Source organism: Bos indicus, chromosome 2, assembly GCF_029378745.1.
Source record: "Bos indicus isolate NIAB-ARS_2022 breed Sahiwal x Tharparkar chromosome 2, NIAB-ARS_B.indTharparkar_mat_pri_1.0, whole genome shotgun sequence".
Taxonomy (NCBI): Eukaryota; Metazoa; Chordata; class Mammalia; order Artiodactyla; family Bovidae; genus Bos; species Bos indicus.
Window position 1 is genome coordinate 120758941 of NC_091761.1, and position 13285 is coordinate 120772225.

At 53.2% G+C, this 13285-nt stretch overlaps 1 pseudogene; it reads left to right on the top strand.

Moving 5' to 3' along the window:
• Positions 1–11782: 11782 nt before the first annotated feature.
• LOC109576005 (large ribosomal subunit protein eL22 pseudogene) lies at positions 11783–12582 on the top strand (annotated as a pseudogene).
• Positions 12583–13285: the final 703 nt, after the last annotated feature.

Genomic DNA, 13285 nt, shown 5'->3' on the forward strand with positions numbered 1-13285 from the left:
GGGCGGGGGGCGGGCCTGCGAGGGAGACGCCCCGCAGCGTTCGCCCCGGGCCCCTCCCCTGGGGGGGTCCCCGTTCCTCCCCTTTCCCTCCAGCCCTGTGAGCGCGGGCAGCATTGGTCTAGGCTCCGCCCCCGCCCTGCGGGGGAGAGGGAAGGGGGCGCCCTCTCGAGGCAGCACCCGGCCGGGGGACGAAGACAAGAGGTCTCCATCTCAGCATCCGGACTCAGGTAGCCTGAATAGGGTGGGGATTGCGGGGAATTGGGGTGGGGGGGGCGGGCGGTCAGTGCCCAGAGACCTTTTTCTTAAGCCGAGAACAAGCCCCGACAGCCCCGCCCCTTGCCTTCCCTGTCCCTACCTGGCGTCCCTTCGAGGGCGGAATTTGGATCCTGGGCGGTTCGTTAGGCACTCTCCCTGCCCCTAATCCTCAACTCCAGAACTAACGGAGCTCTTCAGAGAAGGGGCAGCGCCCACTCCTCCAGTCTTTGAGGTCTGGGGTGGGGAGGGGGGAGCAGACACGCCCCCTACCTCACCTCTGCCTTAGAGAGCACCGCCCCCATTTCCTGCCTGCCACACCCGATCTCCTGCCCAGGACCCCATTCAGAATGAATCCCACCTCCTAACAACGACCTAAATTGCCCCTCCCATTTCCCCCCGACTCCAATCAAGAAATCCTCTCCCTCCCTCCCCAGCCAGTGCCTGCACTGGATTACAGTAAGTGAAGGCTAGGGAGCGTCTCCAGCCTGGGGAATTCTGAGGTGTGTAAGCCCCCTGCCTGAAGACAGGAAAGCCCCTTTCCAGAGTCGCTAACCCTTATCAAAGCTTCTCCTGCCAAAACGGTGGCTGCATCCTCCTTCCCCCAGCCTGAGCAACAGTCCAACATCTTGGGCTCAAATTTTGCTTTTTCAGTATTTCCAGGGAAGGGGTGGTGATCCTTATTGTCCCACTTCACAGATGAGAAAACTGAGGTTCACAGAGGTTAAATGATATTTTCCAGTGTCTGACAGCGAACGAGTGGGCTTGGACTTGAATCCATGTGCCCTCATCCATTCATTGCACCAATATTTATCAAGCATTAGTTCTATGCCGAGCACTGTTCTAGGCAGTGGGGTCACAGGAGGGGACGGTAAGGCATGGATATAATATACAAGTCAATTCTATAGTGTATTAGATAAATGTTTTGGGGAAAGTTGAGATCAGTGTGTAGAGGTTGGGATAGTGGCAGTGCAAGGACTTTAGGTGAGATGGGAAACTTGGGGTTTTGAGCAGATTGAGAGGGTTTGAGCTTACTCAGGCAGTCTGTCCTCAACTGACTTTGAGGAGTGGGGTGGGATCAGCAGGCCCTCTCAAGGTGAAAGATGAACAGGGTGGCAGAGATGGGTCTGCTCTCTGGACCTGCTTTGAAGGTGAGCTGACGTCATTTGTCATCTGACCTCTGTGGCAGCAGCTGGGACCTTTCTGGCTCCCCAGGGCTCAGACCAAGCCTCTCGGGTCATCCAAGTCTAGCCGTGGTGTCTCCTGGAGGATGAATGAACAGAGTCTCAACCTCTCAACTGGAGGAGCTGGGGAGCCAGGCTGTGGGGGTTGGGGGCAGCTGGGCCCTTCAAAACATCAGCTCCTCCTCTGTGTGCCTTGGCTCTGGTGTTGGGACCCCCGTGGAGGTGCCAGACATGCGTGGGTGGTTCCCAGATGCCTCCTGCATGAGGACGTGGGGGTGGGGAGAGGCTTGCCACTCAGGATCCTTGAGTGACAAGCTCCCACCCCTCTCCCCACCCGGTCTGGAATCCTGGCTCTGCTTTGGGCTGGGAGAGGAACCTGCCCTTGGCTCCTCCTCTCTTTCCTCCTCTTTCCCCTCTCCCCTGCCTGAACCCTGAGAATCTTCCCAGCCAGGTCTGGATCCTCCTTTCCAGTGGGGTCTCAGTTTTCCCTCACCAGCGGCTGCCCTGCCACTCTGCTTCCTCCCACTCCCCCACCCCAGCTTCACCTCCTGTGGGCTGACTTTTCGGTTCAGCCTCTTGGGAGCCTACTTCCCCCACCCACTGTTTTTCTTATCTGTGCAGTTGACTCTGACGTCCTGCCCTCAGGACCTCCAGTCTGCAGCCTGACTCCCGAATAGATGGGGCTTCTGAAGACAAGGCTATGTCTTTTCCTCACCTCAGGTACCCCACATCCCTCTGACTTTCCAGTACCTCAAATGAGTAGGGTGGATGGTAGGGGGAGAGGGCAGTTTGAGCTCTAGTAGGCTCTGCTGATTGCTTCCCATTAGCCACCTCTCCCCTCCTGGAGTCCTGAGAAGTACTGGGAGATGCCTGAGCCAAAGGGAAGACTTGGGATTCCCCACACTGTCCACCAAGGCCACTGGCCCAGGACCGAGTGCCCCAAGATATAGTCTGGAAAAGGAGGGCAGAGGGGCAGCTTTCAGAAGGCCTGGGTCCCTCACTTCGGATGCCGTGGAGCAAGTCTCTTCCCCTTTGTGAGCAGAAAGGTGAAGTGACCTGCGTACGTTGACATCTATCAAAAACCCTAACCAGAGTACAAACAAGACCGGCTTCACTTATTGCCTCACTGGCTCCTGGGGGTTGGGGGTGGGTGATTCTGGACATGAGCTTAACACAGATGAGGCTCCAGAAACCCTGGAACCCTGTGGATTGGAAGGGTTCCACGAAAGCCTTTGGCAGGGGTGGAGGTGAGGGGTGTCCTTGCTGATGATACTCAGCCCCCTTCTATCCCAGACTGAGGCATCCAGAAGAGCGGACAATGCAGGAGGGAGTCATTGAGAGAATTAAGTGAGGGATGAATGAAAAGGGGACCTCATATCTCTTGAGCACCTACTGTATGCAGAGTGCTTTGCATATGTCACCTCCTTTGATCCAAATGGGTTTCCCTGGCGGCTCAGATGGTAAAGAATCTGCCTGCAATGCAGGAGACAGCGGTTCAATCCCTGGGTCAGGAAGATCCCCTGGAGAAGGGAATGGCTACCCACCCCAGTATCCTTGTCTGGAGAATTCTATGGACAGAAGAGCCCGGTGGGCTAACAGTCCCTGGGATCACAGAGAGTTGGACATGACTGAGTGGCTAACATTGATCCAAATTAACGCTGAGGAGTCAGTAATGTGACTGCCATTTTACAGATGTGAAGACTGAGGCTAGGACAAGTGAAGTCACCCGCCTGAGGTAAAAGAGCAAGAAAGTGACAAAGCCAGAGTTTGAACCCAGTTCCATGTGATTCAGGGGCCCAGGTCCCTCTCTGGAACCTCTTAGTGAGGCAGGTGGAGGGAGCCCCTCCCTAGCCCCCCTCAGAGGCACAGCCCCCACCCTCTCCTCTTGGGTCCCAAATGGTTTGGAAAATCCTGATGGGAGCAGATGGTGGGGACAGATGGAGGGAAAAGCATCTCAAGGGCTGAATTACACAAACAAACATTGATAAAGTGATTAAAACCTCAAGCCACCCCTTTCCAAAGGGCCCTGCCCACCCCAGTCTGGAGCACGGTAGACCTCAAGGTGGGAGCCTGGGGGGGCAGGTGGTCTCTGGATACCTTGCATCTTAGCCCATCTGATCTCAGCTTCTGCCTGCCCGCCTCACTGCCGGGGACCACCCCCGGACCAGAGCCCAGGGTGGCAGAGCTGCCAGGAGCACAGCCCGGGAGGGGGATGGGGTGGGCCTGGCTGTTCCCAGGGAGCTGGGCGAGCTGGGCTGAGAGGAACAGAAAGCAGAGAGGGTGGGGGTGATGGGGAAGTCCTGCAACGCAGACCTGAAGTCAGTGGTGGGCGTAGGGGATTGTGGCGGGGCAGGAGGCTCTTGAGCCAGCCTCACTTTACAGGTAGGGCTCAGTTCCCATGGAGCAGGGCCAAACCTTATCCCACCACCCACCCCCACGGTGGAGCGGGGCAAGGCCCTTCACCTCTGGCAGATTTTTTTTAATTAATTAATTTATTTTAATTGGAGGATAATTACTTTACAATACTGTGGGTTTTGCCATACATCACATGAATCTGCCACGGGTCTGACGGGTTTCTTCATCTGTAAGATGGAAACAATAATATTAGCCCTTCCCTGGAAGGGGCCTATGAGGATTGAATGAGACGGAGCCTGTAAAGTTCAGGGCACTGAGCCTGACACAGGCGGCCTCCAGGCTGCTAACAGGGCCTCCCCACTGACAGATGATCAGGAAGGCTGGGGCTGGTTGTAGACGGTCCCTCCCCAGAGCAGCAGGCAGAGCCCCTGAGGCTGCCGGCCTCTGAAACAGAGGCTCCTCATGGATAAGGCTGATCTCTCTACCAAGCCCAAAATCCAGGACCCCCAGGGAAAGGGAAGGGGCTGCGTGTCTGCTGGGCCCTCACTATGAAGGGACATACAAGGGACATACCCTAACTATGAAGGAGGGCAATAGACCCAGGCTCAGATCTTGAAGTGGCCCCTTCCCAGCCTTGATAAGTTGAACAAAAACAACTCTTCTGACCCTCTGGCTCCTTTTTTGTAAAACCTGCATTTCCAGCTGCTTTCTGGACTTGCTCCCAGAAACCCACAGACACACCTCAGACTCAAGCCAGCCAGTATCCAGTTCATCACCTCCCACCCCAGCCTGCCCTGTGCCTGGGTCCCCCTCCATCACCACACCAGGACCCCTTCCTGCTCTTAACTCCCACACCTGATTCCTTCCCAAGTCAGCCTGTCTACTAGGGACATCTCTCAGACCTGCCCTCCTCTCTCCTTGCCACCTCCTCTGCCCAACACCCTCGTCAGATTGGCCCTGTACGCTGGCTCTGGCTCTCTTACACTTCGTGCCTTCGGTTTCTCTAAATCTAATCCCCTTCCTCTCTGTTTAATAATCTTCCATGGCTTCCCACCGCCCACCAGAGTAGGTGGACATTTCAGGCCGAGACCCCTGTCTTGGCTCTTCTTCTTCACCTTCCTTTTACAGCTCCCCACCAGCCAGCTCCTCCTCTACCAGACGGTCAGGATCGCCCTAACACCTAGAAAAGGGATCTAGAGCCAAGGCAGGGGAAAAGGGGCTCCCTGACCCCCATATCCTGCATGTGAGTTTAACCTAGTTAGAGGTGGGGTTAGAGGTGAAGCAGTGACCTTGGGGTCAGGCCCCAGCCAACAGTTGCCTGCACAATAATCCCTCTGCTGGTGTAAGCACCTCTTAGGTGGAAAGCCTTCCAGCTCTGCCAAGGAGGGACGGTGCCTTACCCGAGGTCACCTCTCCAGGTGCACCCTTTTGTCCCCTCCCCAAGTCATAAGTGACCCCTTCTGCAACAGCTTTCCTGACAGAGAAGCACTCAGATCTTTCTCAGGCATTTTCATTTCTGGCAGGTTTGCCCCTCCCGGTCCATCTCTGACTATCTGAAAATTGTTCCTGGGTTCACAGCAAATGGAATGTCACTCTTGAAAGTGGAACGAAGGGCAGGAGGCTGAGTGTCCACTTGTGACTTCAGAAGCAATTCTGCCTGGATGTATTAAAACCTGCAGATAGGACACTTGAGATTTGAGTTAAAATTAGAGTCAAGATTTTTAAAAGATGGTTCTTCCACTGGGACCTGCCTTCCAGAAGCCTTCTGGCAGCCCAGCTCTGCCCCAGGGGTTGCCCAAGCTGAAAGCTGCACCCAATACTCATGGCCAGTGACTCTCCTTCTGGGGGTCATGGGGACAGCAGACCTGACCCCACCCCTGGCCAGCGGTGTCTTCCTGGAGCCCCAGTTCCACTTCTGGGAACAGCCTCCATCCCAGAGTTGCTGGGAGGAGCCCACGAGACCCTGGGAGGGTTGTATACATGAAGGAGGCTGCTCTGTGGCATCCAGGGCTCTGCGGTGTACATTCATACAGCCCAGGGCCCCCAGCAAGAGAAAAGGTAACATCCCAGCTCAAGGCTTCTGCTGGCATGTGTGATTATTCCTATTTTATGGAAGAGGAAACAAAGAGACCACGTTCCCTGCCTGAGCCTGGGCACAGGGGTAGAGCCACATCCAGGATGGGACTCAGCTCTGTTTCCTGAGCTCTTTCCAGAAGGCTGGGATGCTGTGGGGGACTGGAATGCTGTGGAGAAGTGAGAGCTTCTAGAGGGTTCAAAAGAATGCAGAGTCCCAGAAGCCAACCAGCCCCCGGAGGCTGAGGTTGCCAAATCCCAAGGGCATCATGCTTTGGCTCTGTCTTTCTGGGAAGACAGGGTCAGCTCTCATTTCTGGTATCTTAGGCTCTTCCCGAGGCTGGGGATTGCCTCTTTGTTTCCATGGTAACAGCTCACAGAGGGGCCTCCTGAATCAGTGCAGGGGTACTGTACGGGTGCCCGCAGGTACGCATGTGCCCTGGGAACCCCTGGGATGGAGAGCCTGATGCACATGCACGCATACCCATGCACATCCTTGCATATGCTTGCACACCCAGTGCACGTGTGTGCATGCCCACACCCCCTGCACATTAAGTTACACGAACCATGTGCCCGCTAGCCGAGAAGTGGGTCAGGACACCACCCTGCCAGACATGATCCACTCTCACGGCCACCCTGACCCACTCAGGCTCAGGGAGGGACTTGGAGAAATGAAGCATTTCCACTTTGTAATGATATTTCGGGAAGATCCCTTGGATCAGGAAATGGCAACCCACTCTAGTAATCTTGCCTGGAGAATTCCATGGACAGCGGAGCCTGGCAGGCTACAGTCCATGGGGCTGCAAAGAGTCAGGCATGACTGAGCAACTTTCACTCACTTACACTATTTACTATGCGCCCAGTACTGCGTTTTCCTTTTCACATGTAACAGCTCCTATACTCCCCACAGCACCACTCTGAGAGGTGCCTGGTGAGAAAACAGGCTCAGAACAGGAAAGTGATTTGCCTGAGGTCACACAGTAGCCAAGATTTAGCCCAGGACTATTTGGCTCCTGCTCTCACCACCAGATCCCTTGGTGCCAGACCCAAGAGCACTCACACTGGGACCCACAAACACAGATGGGGTGCCTGGCAGCAGGTGGGACCGGAGCTGAGGCCTCCCACCTGGGATGCCAGGCTTCCTGAACTTACAGCTCTGAATTCCCGTTCCAGCCTCCAGCCATGGAGTGAAGGGAGGCCCAAAGGATGGCAAGGATTTGCCTTCTACTGATTTCTCCCAGTCAGTAGAAAAGAATACTGAACAGCCGGAGCAAGACCCACCGGGAATCTCCTGCTGGCAAAGCCACCTGGGTTCACTTGTCGGCTCCCTGCCCTTCCTGAGGAGGCAAGAATCCAGCTGCCAGCGTCCTGGTTCCCCAACCTCTTGAGCCTCTCAGGCAGAACTTGGGGAAACAAGGGGGCCTGAGGCCAGAGGCTAAGCCAGCCGGGTCATCCTGATAGGGAGCTGGCAGGTGAGCTGTCTTCCAGGAGGCAGCTTTCAGCAAAACGATGATGTGACCGTGAGAACAGGCTGCTGGGGAGGGAGTGAGCTCCCTGTCACTGGAGGCATCCCAGGTTGATAGGCACCGGATGCTCCCTGGTTAGGAAATTCAGGGACAGCATCATTCTCATCGTCACTGTCGTCATAGCACCAATGACTGGATACCCTTTGTGTCAGTCACTTTAAGGTACAGTAAGACTGCCACCACTGTTAATAAAAATAGCAGCTCCTGTGTATTCAGCCCTTATGTGGTTGATCATCACTGAATCCTGTGAGGCAGGCACTATTATTAGGCCCATTTACAAAGGAGGAAACTGAGGTTCCTCTGAGAGGTACGACAGCAAGGTTCAGGTTCTGCTTGGCTGGAGTCTGCGAGCTGGCCTCTTGGCACCCGGGCAGAGGAGCAAAGCAGGAGGCAGGGCGGCCTTCCCAGCTGGGGCTCTGGGTCCCCAGAGCTATTCCTATTCTGGGCCAGCACTGGCTTCCCTGTGGCCCTGGCTGGCACCCTCTGCTGGCCATGCCCTACTTCTGCAGAGTCGCTTTTTTTTTTTTTCCAGGCTGAGGGAGACCCTGAGATGTGGGAGGTGAGTGGGCTCTTGAACCTAGATCCTCACTTTAGATGGTGATACCTGAGGTCACCCAGCCAGTCAGGGGGCTGAGAGCTATCTTATTCTCAGGCTCTCACCCTTCCACCCCTCCCTGACGGGGAAGGAGTTTTATTCCTGCAGCCTTTGCTTCCCACCCCCTGCCACATCTGGAACCCCTAAAACAGAGCCTCCAGCCCCACTAGTCCTCGGGGATTTCAGTGACTGTGGCTTGTAAGCTGAGAATCTGTCTCCAAAGGCAAATCTGGGATCCAGGGTTTGAGGTAATTTAAGGCACGAAGATGATACTGACTGGCTGTGTGACGCTGGGCAAGATTCTCAACCTCTCTGAGCACTGTCAGATGGGAGTCAGTTCCTTTGTGGACTCTGAAGAATTGAAGAAATCTTTTTAAAAGAAGAGGTCTCTTTTACCCAATTCGAAGGCCTTCACTCAGACTTCTCCTCCAACTCCTCCCTTTTCCCCCTTGTCCCTCCCCACTCAACCCAGTCTTCCCTCTTCTTTATCTCTTCTCCCCACCCCCCACTATCTCTTCCACTGTTCTGCGGTGTGGATATTACCTTTCTTTTCAAGAGGAGGCATTTGAGGCTCAGAGCGGCAGAGTAACTGGCCCAGCAACACCCAGCCAGATGTTTCGGCTTAGAATCCAGACTTTGACAAGCTGCCCCCTGTCCCGTTCCCTCTCCATCTCCTCTCTCCTCACTCATCAGATCGCATCCATCAGCTTCTCCTACAAGGAGTGTCCCCAAATCCTCCATCAGCTCCTCTCCTTGTCCCTTGCCAAGACCCATCTGAGACCCATCATGATGGCTTGGCGACTGCAACAGCTTCCCTGCTTCCTCACAGGGCAGTGACTGTATGATGGTGGACTTCAGGATCATTTCCTACGTGGGTGAGCTGGTCACACAATTTTAAAAGCAGTAAGTGGGGCTTATGAAGAACTCCCAGGAGTGGGTGATTGGTGGAAGCCCCGGGACCTACCTCTCCGGAGCCTTGAGCAGGACCCACAGCTGAAAGAACAATGATAATTAAGGTAAACCTCCCGGGGGCCACCGAGGAAGATGGTTTCAGACGCACACATGAGCTTCTGCTCCATCCCAGCGTGACCATGAGGAACACTGTCTTGGTCCTGCCTTCTAGGATTTACAACCCAACCAGAGACAAGCCCTGCTATGCCTGCTGTCGGCATGCCTCGTGCCTTCCTCATGCAGGGACCCGGAGGGAAGCATCACTCTCCTATCTTAAAGGACAGGCTCAGGTTAAATACCCCCTTAAATACCCCCTGAAAGCTACAGAGTTAGCCAGGGGCCCAGCCAGGATGAAGACTCAGAGCTCCAACATCAAAGCTTGCTGCCGTACCCACTACTGCATGTGTGTGTGTGTGTGTGTGTGTGTGTGTGTGTGTGCGCGTGCGCGCGTGCGCGCACACGCTTAGTCACTATGTCTGACTCTTTACGAACTTTTGGACTGTTGTCTGCCAGGCTCCTCTATCTGTGGGATTTCCCAGGCAATCATGCTAGAGTGGGTTGCCATGCCCTCCTCCAGGGGATCTTCCTGACTCAGGGATCAGACTCGCGTCTCCTGTGTCTCCTACATTGCAGGGGAATTCTTTACCCGCTGAGCCATCAGGGAAGTCCAACCACTACATGGCCTCATCCAAATCTAAGGCAAAGCAGTACCAGACGATTTAAAAATCACCATCCCACGGTGATTTGGTCCTCGCACCGTCTGTCAGGCAGAGACCTGAATGTTCAGCAGGGCGAGGACCTGTCCGTCACATGAGAAAGTAACACTTTAAAAATGTCAATCAGATCACATCACATTTCTTCTAGAAGCTTTCCACTGCAGGCAGGATAAATCTAAGCTCTGTTCCACACCCCTGGTCCCTGTGCTACTGCTTCTAGCCACCTGCATGTCCTCCTTCCTCCTCACGAAGCCCCAGTCCCGTTGGCTTCTGTGAGTTTTCTGATGGTGCCAAACCTGTCATGTCTGTTGTACCTGCCTGCTTTTTCCTTCTTAGCTCAGATATCACAGTCTCAGACCACACTTTGCAACATTTCCCCACCCATTTTCCCACTCTAAATCATGTTCCCCCATTTTTGCTACAGCCGTGTGAGTCTCTGAAGGTATTTTAGTTAGTCACTGGTATTGTCGTTCAGTCGCCAAGTCGTGTCCGACTCTTTGCGACCCCAAGGACTGCAGCACGCCAGGCTTCCCTGTCCATCATCAACTCCTGGAGCTTGCTCAAACTCATGACCATCGAGTTGGTGATGCCATCCAACCATCTCATCCTCTGTCGTCCCCTTCTCCTCCTGCCTTCAATCTTTCCCAGCATCAGGGTCTTTTCCATTGAGTCGGTTTGTCAATCAGGTGGTCAAAGTATTGGAGCTTCAGCTTCAGTATCAGTCCTTCCAATGAATATTCAGGGTTGATTTTCTTAAGGATTGACTGGTTTGATCTCCTTGCTGAGAGTCTAAAAGACTCTTAAGTCATTATCTCACTTGTTTATTGCCTGTCTCTCCCACTGGAACATGAGATTCATGGGGGCAGGGATGTTGTCATCCCCTTCACAGCTGTGTCCTCAGGACCTAGCAAGGAACCTGGCACTTAATAGGTGCACAATATATGCTTGTTGAATGCAGAAAGCCCTCCCCAGTCCCGACTTCTCTTGCAAGCTCAGAGCAGTCTTTCACACCAATCCTGTTTTTCCTGCTCCCACTGTCACAGCCCAGAGCTTATAGCGACCCCTCCCTGCTGCCCTACTCTGCCTCCGTGTTTCCCCTCCACGTAGACGCTATGGCCTCAGGGCCAATGTTTCCTTTTTCCCCTCTGCCTCTTTCCCCTCATTTGACTAATTCCCACCTGACTGTCAGTACTAATTAAGATGCCCTCCCTGCTTTCCTTTTAAGTTTTATTTGTTTTTGGCTTTGCTGTGAGGCTGTGGGATCTTAGTTTCCCAACCGGGGATCGAACCCATACCTCTTTTGATGGAAGCACTGAGTCCTAACCACTGGACCACCAGGGAATTCCATCCTTTTACGTTAGTACTCTCTCCTGGCTCCTATAGATCTGTGGTCCCTCTTGGTCCAGAAGGCAGTCCTTTGTCTTTTAAGAGTGTCTGTCTCTTTAAGGAGTTCCTCAAGAACTTGGACCAATCTGGTTCATCCTGATGTCTTTGGCACCCAGCCCCAGGCTGTCCTGGTGCAAACATTCAAGAAACATTAAGCTGGGTTGGCCTCATCATTGCTGCGATGGGGACTTTGGGTGATTAGACAGGCCAGACCATTGTCTCCCAGCTGTATGACCCATGGCAAGCTACCTCCTCTCTTTAAGACTCAGTTTCTACATCCGTAAATGAGTATAACATTCCCAACGTCTCAGGGTGGTGAGGACTCAGGAGAAGCTTCTAGAGTGTGTGTAATGCACCGGCACATAGAAACTGTTGGGTCAGTGGGGGGTCCCTTTCCCAGTATGGTCTTGGCATACTTAGCTTAGCAACTGCCTCTGTGAGCAACCAGCCTCCTCAAGCCCTCTAGGGAATGAAAATGTATATTCGCTGGTGGGACCTGGGCCCAGGACCCTTGAGGAGCCCCCAGAGCTGAAGGAAGGATATAGGCAGACCAGATCAAGCCCTGAACTGGAAGCCATATCACTGAATTTGAGCCATGGCTCCATAATTTACTGGCTGTGCAACCCAGAGTGAGTCCTCACACCTCTCTGAGCCTCAATTTCCTGATCTGGAACAGCAGCTAATAACACTTATCAGTCTAAGACTCAAAGTAACATGGACAGCCTTTCTGCCTCTGCAGCCACCATGGTGCCTGTGAAAAAGCTTGTGGTGAAGGTGGGCAAGAAAAAAAGAAGCAGGTCCTGAAGTTTCCTCTTGACTGTACCCATCCTGAGAAGACGGACTCATGGATGCTGCCAGTTTTGAGCAGTTACTTCAAGAGACAAAGTGAAAGGAAAAACTGGGAATCTTGGGGAAGGGTCAGTGACAATCAAAAGAAGAGTAAGCAAAATTACTGCAACTTCTGTGGTGCCTTTTTCCAAAGGTATTTGAAATATCTCACCAAAAAAATATTTGAAGAAGAATAATCCATGTGATTGGTTGCATGGAGTTGCTAACAGCAAAGAAAGTTACCAATTGAACTACTTCCAGATTAACCAAGATGAAGAAAAGGAGGAAGAGGAGGATGAAAACTCAGTTATCTTGGGGGGAGGGGCTTTCTTGGTGGCTCAGTGGTAAAGAATCCACCTTCCAATGCAGGGGATATGAGTTCAACCCCTGGTCCCAGAAGGTCTCACATGCCTCGGAGCAACTACTGAAGCCCACGCACCTAGAGCCCATGCTCCAAAAGCAGCCCATGCAACAAAAGAAGGCACCTCAATGAGAAGTCCACGCAGCAACCAGAGAGTAGCCCCCACGCACCACATCTAGAGAAAAGCCCACGCAGCAACAAAGACCCAGCACAGCCATAAATAAATAGATACAATTTTAAAGCCCTCCAAACTCAGTTATCTGGAATATTTTGTATGGGTTCTTGAATAAAACTCAGGAACCAAAATAAATAAATAAGATGGACAAAAAGCCAAGTTCTGGGTAGGTGCTTGATTACCCTCAAAGCAATCTCCTGTCCTTCTCCTAATTCTTCCTGTGATTTGAAGTGTGTGTACCCATGAGGCACCCTAGACAGGGCCATGACCATTCTAGGTGGCAAAGAGGAGACTTTCCATCCTAAATGTCTGCAGCCTGGGTTAGGCACTGGAACGCTGGAGAACTCGACACTCAGGAAGATCCAAGTGCTCATGACCTCACCAGGTGTGCCAATGTGTAAGTGATCAGTCAGCCCCCCAGGAGGTTTCTGTGGAGTCCTCCTCCAAATGGAGATCTGTGCAGTTTTGGGGGACAGAGGTACACCCCTCTCCCCCTCCCACCCACATCCCCATTCATGCATTCATTCATTCTTCCACTGCTGTATTTCCAGAATGTTGCACAGAGCCTGGGACATAAGTCTCAATAAATAAATGATAGAAGAACAAGTTTTTACATGCAACACACCCTTATTGATTGTCTGCTGCTCTTAGCCCTGTGCTAAGAGATAGTGTATGGTGCACATAAAGGAACTAGCCCTGACAGCTCTCTCCCAAGATCACCCAGGGGGCTTCTAAATCCTCCCAACTCTTCCCACCCCAGACCCAGCTTCCACTGGTTGCCACGCTTCAGGCATCAGGACTTTCCCCAGAACTGAGGTAATGCCCAAGCACCCCACGCATCATGGAACCCGGGAAGGCAGCATGCCCGCAGCCACAATTCTTC